The sequence below is a fragment of the Nannobrachium achirus genome, assembly GCF_963921795.1.
Source record: "Nannobrachium achirus genome assembly, chromosome: 20".
Lineage (NCBI taxonomy): Eukaryota > Metazoa > Chordata > Actinopteri > Myctophiformes > Myctophidae > Nannobrachium > Nannobrachium achirus.
Window position 1 is genome coordinate 43691513 of NC_137827.1, and position 11651 is coordinate 43703163.

The window sequence follows — 11651 nt, forward strand, 5'->3', positions numbered from 1 at the left end:
AGTTTGTAAAACGCTTAAACCCGTTTTTATTCTAGGATTTTTTTTGCAATTTGCATGAAACATTCTACACGCAATCTAAGGACCTTTATCTAACATGCCTATGAAGTGCACACAAAAAAATTATAAAATAATAATAATAAATATAGCTGCAAGCAGCGATAAAGTGGCCTAAGCCAAAAACACCTCAAATCATGAACACAGCCTGCAATGTGCATGAAATCTTGCAAGCACATTCCCAATAGGTCAAGGAACAGATACCACCCTTCTTACATTGGCCTGTTATAGCGCCACCAGCGGGTCAACTTTTGCACAACACATTTTTGGAACAAAATGGACCAATCTTTGACGTCAGTAACGTCAAAGAGAGCACTGCCTGCGATCTTGACATTTTGTACTTTTATAGCCATTGTTTTCCGGCTTGAAGGGAGCCCACAATTGTTTCGAAGGAACAATATTTTTCTAGTGACAATATCTAACCGTCATATCAAGTTCTCCTCAAAACTTCGGTTCCTTTCTACTCCTACATACTTAGACAGAAAATGAAAATAAAAACATCAATGTGTTCAGCTTACAGTGGCGAAGTGTGCTATTATTTTTTACAGCAATCGGCCAAATGGTGGCGCTGTAGGAAGCCTTCGAAAGTGCGAACTTTGAACAGATAGAGCTCATGCTCTGTTATACGTACAGTCATGAAACTTGTATACACGTATGCGTCTCCTCATGCCAAACAACTTTTGCACTCTGACTTTTGACCTCTGACCTTTAGATCCCCCAGAATTTTGAATTATATAAAAAACAGTAAAAATCTATCTCCTCCTGGGATTTTTGCGTTACGCGCACAAAACTTTTTTCACATGAACTTTGGACCAATACGGTCAAACTAGTCTCGGCGGATTTCTTTTAAAGTGAAATATAATTTTTTAATACTTCAATCAATATTGCGGTTTTATGCAAATTATTCTTCAGCCTCTAAATCATACATGCAAAGTTACACGTTCATGGCATTTGGCAAAGATGTAGAGGGTTAGTCAAAGTATCACTGAAACCAATTTTATTCCAATCGGCCAAAGGGGGGCGCTATACGAAGCGTTTGAAAATTCAAACTTTAAACGGGCATAAGTCATGCCTCGTTTCGTTTGAAGACATGCAACTTGCTTACACGCGTGCTTTGACTCAAGCGGAAGACATCTGTGTCTTTGTTGAGTAAGCTCCGCCCTTAAATTTTCTGCCATTTTGAGCAGTTTGTAAAACACTTAAACCCACTTTTATTCTGGAATGTTCGCGTCACGTGCACAAAACTTTTTTTACGTGAACTTTGGACCAATATCTAAAGATCTGTCAGATCGGATTTTTTATTTATTTAAACATGCTTTTTTAATAAATTCAATGAATATTGCAGTTTTATGCAAATTATTCTTCTGCCTCTAAATCATACATGCAAAGTAACATATTCATGGCATTTGGCAAAGATGTAGAGTGTTATTCCAAATATCACTACAACCAATCTTACCCCAATTGGCCAAAGGGGGGCGCTATATCATTTTGAGCAGTTTGTGAAACGCTTAAACCTGTTTTTATTCTAGGGTTCTTTTTTGCAATTTGCATGAAACATTCTACACACAATCGAAGGACCTTTATCTAACATGCCTATGAAGTGCACAATTTTTTTTAAATAATATTAATAATAATAAATATAGCTGCAAGCAGCGATAAAGTGGCCAAAAACACCTCAAATCATGAACACAGCCTGCGATGTGCGTGACATTTTGCAAGCATATTCCCACTAGGTCAAGGAACAGATGCCGCCCTTCTCACATTGGCCTGTTATAGCGCCACCAGCGGGTCAACTTTTGCATAACACATTTTTGGAACAAAATGCCTCAAATCACGCATGCAGCGTCCGATTGCGTCAGTAACGTCAAAGAGAGCACTGCCTGCGATCTTGACATTTTGTACTTTTATAGCCATTATTTTCTGGCTTGAAGCGAGCCCACAATTGTTTCGAAGGAACAATATTTTCTAGTATAACTTAATACTTTTGATAACTAATGGAATATATAGTATAGTCAGATCAGTCTTACCTTCTTAGTGTCTACAGAGTTTGTCTTTGAAGAAACGAGTCCAGACTCTATAAGCTAGGTCCTCCAGTGTCAACATGTACGACTGACAAGTGATTCCTGTAAATGAGGAACATTGTGGAATCATTAACCTGCTATAAGGAAGTCCACAATCTTTATTGTTTGTTTTATACCAGAGAGCTGGAGAGAGGCTGACGTCACCATGGGTAGAGATAAGATGTGTAAAACACCATCATTTATTGAATCAGGTGCTGGTTTCAACGCCAAGCCTCAAGAAATGTCAGATTATTTCAACCATGTTTTCATAAGTAAAATTGACACAATAAGAAACTAGAAAAGAAAATTCCTAAGACATTTTAAGTGTGCCTGCAGCTCGCTAAGTGTGAGCAACCTTGTGTAGTGGTTGATGTTAGCATTAGCGTTAGATTTTTTTTGTGTTAGCATTAACGTTAGATTAGCGTTAGATTTTTTAACATTACACAGGAAGGGATTATCTTCCTCAATCGTCAGCGGACACTCATGTGCACACAAACGAAGCTTCCGAGGCTCTTCAAAATAAAGCGTGAGTGAACAGCGGCAGCAGCAACAGCTAGAAATGTTAGAAACCTTAGCAGCCCATGTGTTAATCAAGTCATTTGACGCCACCCACAAGTCTGTACGACAAACAGTTCATGAGATATAGGGTCACTTCCTGTTTGGTGAGGGGCAATTCCTGTTTGGCGAAATAGGCCCCAATTAAGGTTAAGGACTCTTAATCAAGTCATTTGACGCCTCCCACAAGTCTGTACGACAAACGGTTCATGAGATATAGGGTCACTTCCTGTTTGGTGAGGGTCACTTCCTGTTTGGCGAAATAGGCCCCAATTAAGGTTAAGGACTCTTAATCAAGTCATATGACACCACCCACGCGTCTGTACGACAAACGGTTCATGAGATGTAGAGGCACTTCCTGTTTGGCGAAGGGCACTTCCCGTTACAGAGGGGGCGGGGCTTAATCAATTACAGCTCATCCCTATTGGCCGGAAAAAGACCAAAGTTGTGCGTGCATTTTAAAGTTTAAATCACGTTGCTAGGCAAAAGTAGAGTTATGTGGCGCCAAAGTTTCTGGGTTTGAGTCCCCCATTCAAAGTCAATGGGGGGTTTTGCGCATAGTTTTTTACGAATTACGTTGCCATGGTAAAGCGGATCGGAAAAAAGAAAAGTAATAGCACACCATTCCCGGCCGAGCCGCACGTTGTATATATTGCAGCGGTGGTGTAAATCGTGCGGCAGTTATTACGTGCCGAAATTTCCCCCATTCAAAGTCTATGGCATTTTTTGGCGTCGTTTTTTGCAAATTACGTCGCCATGGTAATGCGGATCGGAAAGAAAAGTAATAGCAACCTATTCCCGGCCGAGCCACACGTTTTTTTTTTTTTTTTAAGATTTTTTTTGGGGCTTTTTATGCCTTTATTTGATAGGATATAGTAGACTGACAGGAAATAGGGAGAGAGATGGGGGAATGACATGTGGCAAAGGTCGTCCAGATCGGGAATCGAACCGGCGACACCAGCAGGCATCATAGCCTAGTATGTGGTATGCGCCTAGACCACTAGGCCAGCGGGCGCCCCCGAGCCACACGTTTTGATGTATATATTGCGTGGGAGGCGTAAATTGTGCGGCAGTTATTACGTGCAGAAATTTACAAGAACATTACTTACTTACTGACTTAAAGGTGATACACCATGCATTTAAAAAGTATTTATGTCATATTGTTTATGTCCCAAAACGTTTTTCAAAAGGTTTGAGGCTAAATTACCACTCCTGAATAGAGAGCCTCTCTCATTTTTGAATGGCTCTCAGAGCATTTTCAGCTGCAGTACCCCCCCCCCCCCCCTCCCCCCCCAAAAAAAAAAGATTTTTGAAAAAAAAAAAAAAAAATCTTCAAAAACGGCCGATGATGACGTCATCATCGGCAGCAAATCTGGATAGCCTGTTTTGAGAACCCGTGGGATACTTTTAACCTTCGCCTTCTCAAAACCAGAGAAAGACACAACGGTCAGAAATGGGACTTTGTGAGGATAGAAGGTGCTAGTGGGACCCCAAAAAAAGGTTTTAGAATAGGAAAAGTGAAATTTCATGGTGTATCACCTTTAAGTATGGCGGATTACAATAAGTGTTTTGCCATTGCATTGCATGGCAGGCACACTTAATTACATGTTGCCGGTAAATGGTCACCTTTCTGAATCAAGTATTAAAAAGCATATCATGCAGGACAAAGAATGCACATTTGATTTTTCAGTCACGAATATATTGGAAATAGAATATCTATTGTCTGAGTTTAAATCTGATAAACCCTGTGGTCATTTTAATCTAGAATGTAAACTTTTAAAGCTGTCTGCTGGAATTATAGCCAGTCCTATATGCTATATTTTTAACTTAAGTTTTAAGGAAGGAATCTATCCTCAAGAATGGAAGGTTGCTAAAGTAACTCCTCTTCCGAAAAATAGGAAAGAAGCATTCACCGGATCGAATAGTAGGCCAATTAGTATATTACCAGCACCTGGAAAATGTATGGAAAATTGTATTTAAGCAAATTAAAAAAGAAAAATCTACTAATAACATTGACTTTCAACATGCATATATAACTGGCTATTCAACATGCACAGCTCTAACACAATTGACAGATGACTGGCTAAAACAAATTGACAACAAAGTATTATTTGGAACAGTGCTATTAGATTTCAGTGCAACTTTTGATATTATTATTTTTTATTTTTTTATATACATTTTTATTATGATTTTTTTGAAAGACAGACATCACAGACACTACATCAACAAGACATAACAAGACAAACACACCAGACTATCATATATAGTAAGTCAAACACAGGTAATTCACCAATCATATAAATAGTACAAAAGTTAGCAACCTCTTGGAAAACTTGGATATTTTTTATATTATTGACCACAAACCTTTACTTATGAAACTGACTGCTTATGGTTTTAAACTCTCAGCTCTTAACTGGATGAACAGACAGCAATGTGTTATGTTCAATGGAACCTTATCAAGTATTAAGACATTATATTGTGGTATTCCTCAAGGAAGTTGCCTAGGTCATTTATTATATTCAATATTTGTAAATGATATGCCAGATATATTTTAAAGAATGCTAGCTGTGCAATTTATGCAGATTCTCTGCACAAGATGCTTATGCAGAGAATGGCACAGACCTGAGCAGTATACTACAAGATGAGGTTGTGCATATTTCTAAATGGGTCACTGAAAATAAGATGAAACTTAATATTTCCAAAACCAAAGGTCTTGTTATCTTCTCAAACCATGCTCAGAGAAAGGAACACAGATTAAATGTTTCTTTGCATGGAGTTCCTATTGAACAAGTTAAGGAGGCCACGTTACTGGGGGTTGCAATAGATGAGAGACTTTCTTGGATCACTCACATTAATAATATAGTAATGAAAATGAGCAGTAGTATTTCAATTATAAGAATGCCTATTTTCTAACTAACACAACTATTAACACAACTATTAAGCAATACAATCTCTTGTATTGTCACATCTGGACAGCTTACCCAAAATATAGCTGCAAGACTAGCTCTGCACTGCTCATTTAGGACTAGTATTGAAACAATGCATAATGAATTGTCATGGGTTATTGTGTGTTAGTGATAGATATAATTATGGCACAAGGCAAGCCCTGAGAGGTGATTTCACCCAGCTTAAGCCCAAAAGTGATGTAAAAAAGAAATAATCATACACACCTACAGAAGGACCACCCAACAGCACCACACTATGAACATTACAGTAAACACAGACTGTCTCTGCAAGAAGGGTCAGAGTAGGCTATATTTCCTGGGGAGACGTCCTGGCGTCCTTCAACATCTGCAGTGGTTTCCGGTGCACTTTTCTATGCTGTGGTGTGCTGGGGAGGCAATGCTAGACAGAGGGATACAGTCAGACTGGACAGGCTGATTAGGTGAGCTGGCAAGGTGACAGGGGCAGAGCTTTTATGTTTTTTCTTCTTCTTTTTTGCATTTTTAACTTCCTATAATAGCTTTTTTACTGTGTTCTTTTCTCCATTGATGTAATGTTTTTATATGTTCATCATAGTTCTTTTTTTATTGATAACCTATATGAATGTATTGCACTGGAGCTGTTGAACAATTAATAAAGTATCTATATCGGCCCTGCACCACCTAGTGTGTGTGTGTGTGTGTGTGTGTGTGTGTGTGTGTGTGTGTGTGTGTGTGTGTGTGTGTGTGTGTGTGTGTGTGTGTGTGTGTGTGTGTGTGTGTGTGTGTGTGTGTGTGTGTGTGTGTGTGTGTGCGTGCGTGCGTGCGTGCGTGCGTGCGTGTGTGTGTCTGTCTGGGATGTTCTGGGCTTGTGTTGACCTGACCCCTGGCTACAGTAGGGTAGGGGTCCTAGCGAGAGGTGGCTAAAATATATGCCTGAATAAATAAATTAGTTTTATATTAATTGTATGACATGGCAGCAAACATAGCTTAGTTGCTTGCCAGAGTATTGAGCAGTATACAGTACATGCCAAGCGGGGAACCGGTATGTTTACTGGTCTGCTGGGAATAGGCCTTTGTAACCCCATGTCCCGCTCTCCTATAATAGTATAAGGATATATGTGTGTGCATAGGCGGAGTTTCCATTTGTCCTAGGAGGGGCAAGCCTCAGCTCACAGTCCAACTATGACTGCACATCTTAATCATAGTATTATTCATATTGGCGAATACAACACAAGGCATTGAAAAGAAAGATCACACAACGTATTGATGCTCATTCAGAGGAAAAGGGTAGGAAAGGTAAAAAGCTGCGGAAAAAAGCAGGAAAAGCAAGAAAAGTGGGAAAAGAAATCAAAGAAAAGAAGCAGTGTTCTTCCGAGAACAGGTCTCCGGCAGGTCAGTTAGGTTTTTTTGGCCACCTGGTGGTGCTGTAATAGGCCAATGTGAAAAGGGTGCCACATGTTCTTGGGCCTTTCATGGCAATCGGATGCTGCATGCGTGATTTGAGGCATTTTGTTCCAAAAATGTGTTATGCAAAAGTTGACCTGCTGGTGGTGCTATAACAGGCCAATGTGAGAAGGGTGGCATCTGTTCCTTGACCTAGTGGGAATGTGCGTGCAAAATTACACGCACATCGCAGGCTGTGTTCATGATTTGAGGCATTGTTGGCCACTTTATTGCTGCTTGCAGCTATATTTTTTATCTTATATTTATATTTTATTCATCTACATTTCATTTTATCTTATATGTATCTTTTATTCAGAAATTGATACCAGCTACATTTAATTTGATTTTATCAGAGAGGGGGAAAACTGTTTGAATGAATTGGCTGTCGATTGTTGGTGTTGCAACACTAGTTTCAACATCAAAAACAAAATAGACATTTGCGGTTAGAGAGGTCCAACCCTCTTCTCCTCCCACATACTGTACCGTACAGGATGCAGGATGCTATAAAAACACAGGAGCATCTCTGCTTTTCTCATCAGCATCTGAACTCAACCAGATCACTTCACTATCCAAGATCAACCAGATCACTTCACTTCACAGCACAGATCAACAACCAGACACGCTGGTAAGGCTGAAACTTAAAGACATTTTTTTTGCTAATCTGGCAAACCGCTGGACTAATAATAAGTACATTTCTCGTGCATGTGGGAACTATATTTGATTATTTGACCTGTTTCTATCTCTGCATTTTCCCCCCTTTCCTGAAAACTACAAACAAAAAGAATAATACAAATGTCTATAAACACAACACAAGATATGTCTAAACACCTGAATGTGGCCAGTGTGCTGTCTTCAGGTATGTGGAATGTAAAATAAGAGCACTAAGAGACAATTTTTTTGCTAATCTGGCAAACCGCTGGACTAATAATAAGTACATTTCTCGTGCATGTGGGAACTATATTTGATTATTTGACCTGTTTCTACCTCTGCATTTTCCTCCCTTTCCTGAAAACTACAAACAAAAAGAATAATACGATAATAATTTCAAGCACTTATTTACAAATGTAGGGAGAAGCCTTATTTTCTCATACATTTTCTCTATTTTTGCAGAAACAATGAACATGGAAGGTGGTACTTTCAGTAAGTAAATTTCTACTCACCCTCAAGAGGATTGTATGTGATATGGTAGACAAGAGTGTGCTGTGATAGAAATTGTAATTGATAACGCACAGTTATTCTCACTCAACCATCTAATGTTCTCTATCTCCTTTATCCCTAACACCAACACTGTTACCTCCATATCTTCATCCAGCAATAAACGCCGGTGGTGGCAGTGGCGGCGGTGGCGGCAGTGGCGGTGCTGGTAGCAGTGGTGCTGGCGCCATTTTAGGTTGTGGTGGCAGTGGTGGCACTTTTGGCGACTTTAACTTTTTTATTACCTCGGTCAAGGACAAGGAACACAAGAAGAAGAAGGACAAAGATGGACACAAGGACCACCAGCACCATGAGGACGGATACCACTCATCTTCATCCTCCTCTTCTTCCTCCTCTTCTTCCTCCTCCAGCAGTGATGAAGAGTAGAGGAAGAAAGACTGAGAAACCTCTTCTTCTGTGTGGTTCTGCATAGGATCAGAATCCATCTTCAGCCATCATTCATTGAAAGAATACTGACTGTATTTAATAATACGGCAATATCAAAAACAAAAGTAGGCTAAGTAGAAAAATCACCTCTGACCTCTCTGCCATGACATCAGCCCAATTATGCATTGGGGTTAATTACCATAGAGCCAAGTGGACCCTGTGTCTCTAACTCTGAGAGAGTACATATGGAACCAAATGGACCCTTACAGGTCTGTAACTCTGAGAGAGTACAAATGGAACCACATTGACCCCTGTGTCTGTAACTCTGAGAGTGTACAAATGGAACCAAATGAACTCTTAAGATATTAAGATATGTATCTGTCTAACACTGCTGATTTGTAGATTAGCCTGGTTCCAGCCCATAGACCCTCCACTCTCAGAGTGGACTGTTTCTCTGGCCTGGTGTTGAGTAAATGAATCGGCATGGAACAGACAGACACGCACACACACACAAACACACACGCCGCGACCGTGTGTCGCAATAATCAAAATATCCCCAACGTCCATTATCCTGGGGCAGAACATTTGCCAAAAAATTGCAGATCTACGTTGTGAGGTTGTAGATCGGCTATTTTTTGACAAAGATATTTGGTAGAGAGTGAAAACAAGACTGTATCATTAAGTACAGTACGTTCTTTACGGTTTTACCAATTATAGAGGCTTTAAGTGGTAGAAAATATGCAGCTCTGCAAATAAACTGAGAATTGATCCCAGGGCAAGACGGAGGATAATTTCACGATACATTTAAATCTCCTTGTGCGATTATTGCGAGTGTTTTTAATCACGATAAACGATGATAACAATTAGACTATCGTCCCATCCCTAGACTCACTCATGCTCTCTGTCCAGGTCAGCCACCACTTCCCCAACACCGCCCAAGCAGCAGCACCACCAGGTTGGCCCTGTCTATCTACGGGGGGCTCCTGAAGAGCTCCTGCCTTCAGCAGGCAGGATCTGATCTGATTTTTCTTCTGTGAAGGGGCCCGCTGTGCCAAAGTGTTTAAATGTATTCTTAATTAAATACTACTGCATTCATGTCGTCATCTGTTTAATCATTAAATATCATTTCATTCATGTGGTGTGTCGAAGTCTCTTTTAAGTTGAACCCAATGTCACTCACTCTGTCTTGGCCCGAATCTCAACCGGCAATAAATGAAATGCTGTCCTAGTCTGTCAAGGTAGCCTACTCAACTTTAGACTAGATAACGTTGATTGAAATCTAAAGCACTGATTCCTTTTATCTCGCATCATTAAACAGTGTGATCATACAATGCATTGTTTATTTTCCAATAAACTGCTTTATCAAGTCAGTTCATCTTGTGTTTTACTTTAGCGTCACAGATCACGTTCAACCCAGAATCAAATCAAACAAGGGGTCAAACTCGTTCTCCTGCTACCACCAAAATGTGGAACGCCAATGAAGGCCTTAAGGAGTCTAAATCCCTAATATCCTTTAAAAAAAGACTATCTACTGCATAGTACTGTGTTCTATCCGTCTGTCATTCAATGTTATATGATATGAGATACTTAAATGGTTTCCTGCAAATATAAATAAGCTAAGTGGGGGGAGGGAACAGATGGTGGAAGTCAACGGAACCCTGTCTCCCCCCCCCCCCCCCCCCCCCCCCCCCAGTAAACTGTGGAGTACCTCAAGGGAGTATACTAGGACCACTGTTGTTCTTAATATACGTAAACGACATGTCATCTGCTTGTGACTGCAATCTGTTTCTGTTCGCGGATGACTCGGCTCTCCTAGTCTCCTAGTCTCAGGCAGAGACATATTGCAGGTTGAAAAGGCCCTTAACTGCGAACTAAACATGATCTGCACCTGGCTCAATGACAACAGACTCTCAATTCACCGAGGTAAAACTGAATGTTCCTCTTTGGATCTAGTCAGAAACTTAGCCTAGTTGAGAACTTCACAATTAAAGTAGGTGAAACTGTGATAGAAAGAAAAAAACACATCTGCTACCTGGGTTGCATCCTGGAGGCTATATCAGTGAAAAAATTACTAAGGTAATCAATAAAGTCAACCAACGAATTTGTTTCTTGCAAAAGGTTGCCCCGCTGATCAATATTAAATCTCGAAAGACACTAGGAGGTTCTCTTATTGGGCCCCTCATTGATACGTATACGGAGTCCTTGTCTGGTATCACGACGCTCCAGCTGCCTTAAAGTTAAAGCTCCAAACAGCCCAGAACAAACTAATTAGGGTTGTGCTTGGTCTTCCTCCTCAGACCCACCTTACCGATCATCACCACGAAAGCGTGGGGTGGCTCAAAGTAGCTGACAGAGTACAGCATCTTGCAATGGGCCTGGTGTACAAGATACACTACACCAAGATACCCATGTACCTGACAAACTACTTCTTAAAGGTCAAGGATGTTCACGATCACAACACCAGAGGCAGCTCCACTAATCATCATCAACGTAGATTTAACACTAAACAAGGCTCTGACTCGTTCTCCTGCTATACCACCAGTAAGACTCCCTAATCGGGAGATAAGCGACCGTTGGTCGCTTATCTCCACAAATAGGCCAAAAGTTTGTTTTACCAATTATTACACTCTATGTGAACATTTACATCAACAAATCCCAAGTACTGGTTTTTAGGGGTGTAACGAAGGCTCTCAATTGCGCTCAAGACATACGGGCAGTTGACAGTTTGCCATGGTTACTCATTGAAGTTGAATCTCCATATATGGAGATAACCTACGCATCACACTAAGTCTGACCTCACCAGCCCATATTTGGGCATGAGCAACTTATGTCTCCATATATGGAGATATGATGACATCACACAGTCCTCAGCCGATGATGTGGCGTGATGTCATACAATACACAAACGAGCCCTACAGTATAAAGGGGCAATTCTTGCCAGGAAAGAAGCATTTCTTCGACTCAGACCTTATCGCCAGGGTTGGCTTATAGCTTATCATCACATCCAACCATCTCCAATACTCGGCTAGTTCTC